This window comes from Corvus cornix, chromosome 10 (genome assembly GCF_000738735.6).
Source record: "Corvus cornix cornix isolate S_Up_H32 chromosome 10, ASM73873v5, whole genome shotgun sequence".
In the NCBI taxonomy this organism is placed as follows: Eukaryota; Metazoa; Chordata; class Aves; order Passeriformes; family Corvidae; genus Corvus; species Corvus cornix.
The window spans coordinates 2,225,782-2,235,010 of NC_046340.1; positions in this window are offsets into that span (position 1 = coordinate 2,225,782).

The window sequence follows — 9,229 nt, forward strand, 5'->3', positions numbered from 1 at the left end:
GCTGTCTTCACAGTCCTGCCAGCACAAGAAGGCTGACAGACTAAGCTTTAAACTATTTTGTTTCACTGTAGGTTCAGGAAATACCTTAGTAAGAGTATTGTCTGAGGTTTTTAAAATTCCTTCCACAGTATTTTCCATTAGTTTTTAGCAGCTTTGGAATTACGCTTTTTTCTCCCTCCCCCAAGAGCACTCCAACGCTATGGATCCTGCACTGATAGGTCTTTAGGGCTGCATTCACATCTGGATTTTCCAGACACTGGGATTTGTATTTCCATCAGCCAAGAGTCACAGTCTGCTTGGTCCCAGATTTGGGTGCAGGCACAGGCAGATTTCTGGTTTTTTTAGTTCAGCCAGAAAAATTTGTAATACTCCCAAATGCAGAGCTTTAACAAAGTGGGGGAGGTGGGAGTGGGGAGAAAGAGGGGAGTGTTCTAAGCTGTGCTGGAAGTCAAAAGCAAGAACATTTTTGCTTGTGCAAGTTTGCAACTGTACTCTCTCTTCCTAAGCTCTACATCTGCTCCAAGAGCACTGCCAAAATAGTTTAGAGCTACTGGATCTGACCTGTGGCTGGCTTTTAACATTTAGAACTTGGGAGCATGGTAAAGAGGGATGTAGAAATTCACTGAAACCTTTTATAATATTTTATAAATCCCTTTGTGCTTTGGTCAGAATTGGCACAACTTCACAGCAGTAAGCTGATTTGCACAGAAGTGGGCTCATGGGTCTAACAAATGCTAACAGCTCACAAGAACAATTTTTTGCTGCAAACAAGGTCCTGTCCAGAGTGTTGCTTTGCTTCAAACAGGGTGGAGAGTAGAAACAGATTATTTAGAAAAGAAAAAAAATCAGAACACCTCAAATAACGAGAAGAGCTTAAATGCTCAACTCAGTTGCTGAAACTTTAGTTATCTTCATCAGAAGTGGAACCTTAGAGTACCCAAGACACTCTGTGAGGCTAGCAGCCATAGCAGGACCTATTTCAGAGCAGCAGGGGGAAAGCTGAGGATACTCTTGAGTATCCAGAGGTCAAACACCTGCAATTTGGAACCCGACTGGAGCGTATAACATTTTCAAATTCTTGGACAGCAGAAAATCCCATTAAGCAGATTCAGTATTCAATATCTCAGGGATGATTAAATTGAGCATTTTTAAAATCTGTTTATGTTTGCATAGTTTACTTTATTGCTTCTGTAAAATTGAAAGAATATTTAAATCAGAAAGCACTTGCAAGAAAATGCTTTCAAGAAGAGATTTTAAAAGCCTTGAGTCCTCTATTGCCAATTGTTTGTGCTGTCTTGAAGGTTAGAGATTGTGCTAGGTATTTTACCAAGAGCATCAGCTCATTAGACAGGACATAAATACATCCTTCCCCCACAGAATCAAAATAAGCATCATACAGAATTTTAAAAAAAAAGGAAAATCACATTTCCTCTAACTAGATGATTACTGGTTTCCTCTAACTAGATGGTTCTGGTTGCAAGACCAGTTCACAGGAAAATCCAAGAACCCACCTAAAGCCCTTCCTTGATTCCAAGTGGTTTTTCTTTGGCTTCAGTGGGCATAAAATTACAGAAAATTAAAATGAGAAGCTTCACATGGTCTTAGCCCAGCCCAAGCTCTTCAAACATTAAAAAGTTAAGATGTATTTCCAGCTGCTGGGGAAAGTGTGGAGACAGTTCACCAAGCTGAAGCTCTCATGACTGCTCCTCTTCAAATAAATGGGAAAACATGGTGGAGAAAAACCAGTCCATTGAACTACAAATTTCTCAGTGTGGCAGGTGAAATCCAGCAGCAACAGACTTGAGAAAGGAAAATAGTAGCTCAACATTTATTACAACCTCTGAGCCAGCTGTTCTCATTCAAATTGAGAGTGAAAAGAGTCAGGAGTGGGCATAACAGATAAGAGTCAAAGCATCTGAAAGTAGATCCACTGGATTCACCCAGTAGTTATTAACAGAGTACCTATTCAATTTCTAGCTGATTTGCTTATATCCCCACCATTTTTTAATCCCAGCTGGTGACTTTCAGCCTGTTATGCTAAATCAGCTATTCATTCAGGCAAACTCTAGCTGAGAAATCTTTGGCAATGGATAAGAACACCCAAAAATGATCCAGGAAAAGGTAAGTCATAGTTGTTTGTAAAAAATTATTATCAGTAAACTAGTCAGTACTGAAACAGCTTTCTTGGATAGCAGAAAGAGAACACCAGCTGGAGACCTGGCTGCCATTTCCATCCTCTGCTTTCAAGGAAAATGAAAGAATTTATGTAAACTTGCATATACCATGCACATTGTTTCTATGGTTGTTGATTATGTTTATTAGTGACAAATCACTGCAATGAAATGATGTTTCTAGTGGCCAGGGAGCAGATGCATAAGCTAGAAGCTTATAGATTTCAGGATATGTGAGTATATGAGAATCCAGTTTTAGCAACAGAAGGATGTAATAATTGTTGTATCCTGAGGGAAAAAGTTTCAGCTCTATCACATCAGTTCTTCTGTCAGCAGAACACGATTCTTGTGAAAGATACAGTATTATCTATATATTCTGCGCTAGCAATTAAGGCATCAATATGTTCATTTTCTTAAGGTCTGATAGAAACTTAAAAGCTGCCTTAGAATATTAAAAACATTATGTTCCAGCATATACAGCAGTGACAGAATTACTATTACATGTGTGAGGATTTAAATATTCTCCATTTTACAGTGGAGCTTTTTAAAGTTAGCATTGTGAAGGAATCAATAGTAACTCAGCAGAAGTTTATGTCAGCTTTAGAGACACTCAGTCCTTTGAAAAAACACAAACTGCATTTCTGGTGATATCTCATGAGGAAGTGGGTGGCTGCACCAAAGCTCTCTAAAGAGACACACTCTCAGAGACTGCAATAATTTTATCCCTTAGTTGCCTGCACTGCTCAGTTTGAGCAGTAATAGCTCTGTCATCTCCTCTGCAGAAGCACAGAATTGATTTTGTTCCTTTGCCCCCTGTAAAGCTTTCAGCATTTCCAGAGGAAAGGCAGGCATCTGCACACACATGGAACTTGTATATTAGCCTGGATACAATTTACATGAGCTCTACCCAAAATATAAACCAGGAGAACTAATTTACCAAGAAGTTCCAGCTGAATTTCAGCCAGTTTTCATAAACTCCAGGTTCACAGAGCTATCTATCTAGACCATCTTTTTGGCACGCAGCCCTGGCGCATTTACGTTCTACCAGAAGGTTGTTCTCTTCAACTGTTGCCCCACACACCCGCCCCTTCCTTGCAGAATACTCAACAGGCTTATGCTTCACTGTCTAGCCAGGATGCAACAAAGGCCTCTGCCCCAGCTCCTGAGAAAAGTGTTCTCCTCTCTTATTTTCTCCTCCTCAGCAAAAGCACAGCCAAAAAGCAACCAAGCTGATTTTTTCCCAGCCACCCTCACCCCTAAGGCTGCACAGGAGTGAAGGGGGGAAGAAAGAATTTACAGGAACATCTCACAACATGCACAAAGTGACAAAGGTTTAGCATCACGGTTACTGCACCAAAAACTGAAGGTGCTTTAAAATGAAAGAAGTCTCCTCTAGACTGATGCACAGTAACATAACCCAACACACTCAAGTAGAATTTTGCAACACACTGCCTTGTAGCAATCCATTTCTGAAACAGAAAAACACCCTCAAATCAACAACATCTATTACATTTTAAATAAGGTTAGTACATGCTGATGTTATCTGGTGAAACAACTTGGTAGTATATAAGATAGAATTAAATGTGTCCCTTTTCTAATATGTCAACAATAATTATTTTTCTAATGCTTGTTCAGTTATAGGAATACATGAAAAGAAGCAATCACACTGGAGAAAACAAGATTTGATGTTGTTTATATAGACACTTACGTACCAAGAGTTTGTTTTATCTCCTGAGACATCACTGAGATTACAGAACTTGCAGGCAATAACCATAAGAATAATATTTTAATCATAAGAATAATAATTTCCATTTTATGTATGTATAATATAAATTCCTAAGTACTTCCAAATTCAAGGTCAGCTGAAAGTTGCCAGAGTAGCTAGATTGTTTCATTAGCAATGCAAGGAACAACAGCAAAACTTCAACAAACCCAGCAAATGCACTGAGACTGCAGAGGCTGTGACACACAGCCTTCAACACACATCTTGCTCTCCAAAATGCTTCAAGAGAGGTACACTGAAAGGACAGCAGGCAGCAGCTGCAGGCAGGCCTCAAGACAGCCAGAGCAAGAACTGAAGTAAAAAAAGTCATAGCAAACATAGGCTTCAAAGAGTGGAAAAGACAAGCTTATACTCCAGTGTATGTACAAGGACACCAATTGGTTGAAGTGTTCGTGTCAACAGGAAGAGGAAAGAAAGCAAGTGGAAGCACAAGTCACTGAGAGACCAGAACTCTTTAGTGCACAAAACTGGCAGAAAAGACAAGCTTAGAAATTGGAGGCAAGGAAGCAGTTTTCTGCTCCGTTTCTCTTTTGTCTACAGAAGCAAGACTTCGAATAGTTGAGAGGGAGGAGGAAAACAAAACATCTACCAAGAAAAAGCCCACCCAAGGTGTTAGCAAAGAAATACACGACTCACTCATTGCCAGTATCTACTCCCATTTATGTTTTGGGGTGTATTTACCTGACCCCTTGACATAAAAGTGTAGAAATAGAAGAGGATGTGTATTTGGTCTATTCATAAATTCCTGGAGGAATGGAACAGAGCAACCTGAAGTGATCATGGTGCACTATCACTGTTATCCATAGGACACCCCTCACAAGTCTCAACATTGTGCTCCATTCTTTGGCCATCCTGCATTCGAACACCTGACTTGGTGCTTGAAGCATGCTGGCTCTATTTGCAGTCTTTTTAGACTGTGTGCAATCTTTTGAGCTTCATAGCCTTAAGATGTTCTGAAGGCACTACTGAGATACAAAACAAGAACTACACCAAGAGGCTTCTCTACAGCATTAATCCTGGCTAGCAATAGCCCTGCTCTCTTGGTATATGGAGGTATTTATATATGAGTGTAACAAGCCTTTGTGGCAAGATTTTCTGTTTTGATCAATCTAGTTAACCACCATCAGACATTCAATTTCATGATACCACAAACACTGACATTTACAATACATTCCAATTGTCTTAATGAGAACTTCTAATCAAAGGAAAGCAGTTAACATGGAGGAGCACTCAAATTGTACTGGAGAAATACTTATGAACTTAAAATTCAAAAACATTTAATCTGAGACACGTTTCATTTTCAGTTTGAGAGATTCCTTCCATGTCCTGAAGAGGTGATCAAACCACCTGGTGAGCAAGCTAAGACCATGAGAACTACTGTAGAACTTTACCACAGAGACAGCAGATGAAGTGACAGAGGTCTCAAGATGGGAGGTACAATTTTGTACACATGAATTGCTGGGAAAATAGAAATCCCCAGGCACAAAAATGAACAGATTTGATTTTCTTCAACTAAAAATAGTACACTCTCCTTTAAGCAGGCATTTTCTTGAACTTGAATTCACTTGAGAACAACCAAGCAAAAATGTTCTGCTAAGGAGTTTTTAGCTTTTTTGACGTTGTGTACCCATAAGATACACCTTTACCTGGCTATGAGCCACACTGTCACAGGTGATGACTGTACTCCATAGCTTACATGAAAAATATTCTGTAACTTGCAATCCCCACAGAAGAGCAGTCTCAACAGCTCCCTACCCTCCCCTTGACTATGTCATCTGAATGCTTCCATGGACCACATGCCCAAAATAATCACATTGCTCACTTCTGGTGACTGAAATTCTTCTGAAGGCAGACAGCACTACTGAAAAGCTGGAAGCTTCCTGCATTTAGCTCACATGTACATTAACACTAAAGTCCAATTATGGACCACTTAAAAACATACACTGTTCACAACTTCACAGCTTAGAGTCAACAAAAACTATTCGTCACACGTGCAAGGTCAGAACACAAAGGCCAAGAGACCTAGAATAGATCTGACTCACACCAGCCTGCACCAGCTACCACAAACATTCCTCAGCTCAGCAGCTTTCCTGGTTATCAGGAAACCAGGGATTGCAGTTGCTTTGTATCTTCCAGGGATCTTCAGAGATATTCCCAGCAAGAGCATTTGGCTCTTGGAGCTGAGGGTCAGAAATCAAATCCTTCCCTTTGACATTGTTCTAAAGCCATGAATGAACCTATCACCCCTTCCTCAAGTCATGAGATTAGCTTGAAAATAATTTTGTCATACGCTTATTTGCCTCCAGCATTAGATGCTCAGATTGCCATTTTCAAGCTTTCTTTACAACTATTCATTTGAAAAAAAGAGAAAGCAAGCTCTGATTCTTGTGTGGCTAATGTACATCAAGCTGATGCTTTAAGAAAAACAGCAGCCATCATGAGAGTTGGCAATTCTCAAATTGCTGGTTATGAAGGAAAGAATATTAAACAGCTATCATCAATCTATCTAGATCCAGGAAGCAAGCCATGAAATGCTGACAAAGGGGAATATCTGATCTGACAATGACGGCATATTTATCTTTTAAATGAAGAATAATGGAGTTACACTGAAGAGACTCATTTTAACTTTGCAACAGTGAAGTATTTATCTCATCACCTTAGGGTGGTATCTGAGCACCTCAGGGTAAGAGAATTTATTCTATCAGCTCTTTTAAAGGCCACCATTTTGCACTCCAAAGAAGCCACAGGAGCTGCACAAACAGAAGAAAAGGAGTAGGAACTGACCTTCTGAACAGCCCTAGTGCAGCCTCCCATCACAGCAATAGGCCAGGCAGTCATCCAGGAACTTCTTTTCTGCCAAACAGGGATAACACCAGATTATCACAACAATATTTGGGTTTGGGGTATTTTTTTTGAGGATGAAAACATCTTCAATTATTCTGTGTCCCAGCATATTAGGCCTTGTGACTGCGAGCATAAGTGGTGTGTACATGCACAGATTATCACACAAGAAAAGCACAGCCACGCACAGGCTCTACATCCTGGGGCAGGAGCCATAACACTGAGGTACAGTTAACACCAAGCTGCCCTCAAATCAGCCCTGGGGCTGTCTGAGCACCCTCATCCAAACCCAGACCAGGAGACTTTTATATAGACCTCTATCAAAAAAAATCCCACAAACAAATCCCAAAAACCAAAACCACTAGGAAAGGATGGTACAGACACTGATCTGTGATTAAAACAGTAGGTTGAAGCTTGAGTTATAAGAAAGATTGGAAATGTGTTTATAATTAAGGAAGGAGAAACTCAGGATTCTTGCACAAGTATGATCACCTATACCGAAGTTAACCACCTATTCTTTACAAGAATCTACACCACCCTTTCCTTCTCCCAAAAGGACTGGACCCCACACCACACAGTAATATTTTTTTATTGTTAAGCTAGTTATGAATTCATCATGCCATCCCCACATCTTTTTTACCTAAAGACTGAATCCTACAACAAGGACTAATGCTCCCCTTAAGTTCTGATACTCACCTGCTTTTGTTCCTCACTATCCACATTCTATCTGCTCAAACTGTGAAAAAAGTAGAAGGAAAAAACCTTCAAACAATCCTAAGCAAACTCACTGCTTGTAGAAAAACTCCTTGATCTGGTACTGAAGTGCTACTCTCCTCACAAGACAATGAGTACCTGTTTTGTGGAGATACAACTGCTGATCCCAATTAACATTTTCTCTCCCACCTGCCCCCTAAATTGCACACAGCTGGAGCCACACCTCTAGACAGCCCAACCTCCTTTTGCTTTGTTGGGCAGCAAACCAACTCCCCGTGCTCAGCTGTGTGGGACATTCAGATGTATTGCAGCCAGTTCACACCGGATTATGATCACTGGGAAAGGAGCTACAGCTGCTGTAGTTTGATGCTCCCTTACCCTTTCTGAGGGCTGTGCTCAGGCAGCCATAGCAGCCTTTCAGCACGTCCCTGGTGGAGCATTAGTGTTAGCAATCTGACTAGCAAACAGTCACCCGCCTCTCTCCTTCAGAGGCTCGGAAAAATTTATTTATCCATTATTTTTACTACCAGAGAGTAGACCTTTACCTTAATAGCAGCCAAAACATGCAGCAGCACGGATTAAATCTGCACTAATATTTGACCGACCTCAGCTTCACAGAATGCTCTCTCACAGCGCAATAGCTCAGACCTGGCAGCCAGCAGTGCTGAGGCCAAAGCCTCCTCTGGCCGCCCGTGTTTCTGTGCTGGGTCAAGCATGCAGACAGGCAGCGCGTGGTTCCTCATGCTGGGAGACCGGGGCTTTTTTTTTCTGTTCGTTGCTCTCTGCAGGGGTGTTCTTGGCAAGGAGGGTGTGAGCGCAGCACCCTCACTCAGTGATTTCTCAGCAAACTAAGTGGACTTAAGCCTTCAGTAAAATCAAAGCTCTGGCTTTGCTTCAGCTATGCATGGAGAAGGGGTGCCTATAGAAAGGAATTAGAGCTGGAACACAGAGCAAAAGCAGAACAGAGCAAAACCTTCAAATCCTGAAATCACATGACTGAGCTTTCCTAACCACGCAGTGAGCATGTTGCTGTACCAGAGAGTTCGTTCCCATCAGAACGGCAGGCTTATAAGTACTTTAAAGCAATTTAAAAAAAACGCACCAGCGAAAAATACCTAATTTGAAATGAAGCAGCTGATATTAGAAAACTGAGGTGGAGTTTTAAGAGTAGACCAATGATAAGTTTCAAGGAAGAGAAGCAGTGGCAAGGAAGCCACTTACCTTGATAACAAAACCCTTTCTGCTCATCTATGTAAGGAAAGAGCCACGAGTAATTTAGACAGGGAATTTTGTACTGTTTTCTCTGGTGGAAAGTGGGATTTGGAAGGAAATCCTTAAATCTTTCCAGACCTAAATTATTTATTTTTTCCTGTAAAGCAGGAGAAGCAGTACATTCTCTGCTGCAGTCAGAGGGCACACAGAACTCATTTGTGAAAGTTAGTTGTCACCCCTAAAAATCTTGACTATTAAAATCATTCTTGCTCTAGTAAAAAGAATTCTGGGCCACAGAGGGATTAGAAATGGGCAACAGCAATTGCTGCAGAATTTGTTGTTCCAGACAATTTTTCTCGTTGTTCATACTGTAAAAGTGGCTGTATGATTATGTTTGATTCAATACAGAAGGAAAATATCCACTTTTTCACCTTATTTCCTGTATCCTAGAGAGGGGTTGATCACATACTAGCCAAACACCATGGATGCAAGGAACAAGAGGAGTTTA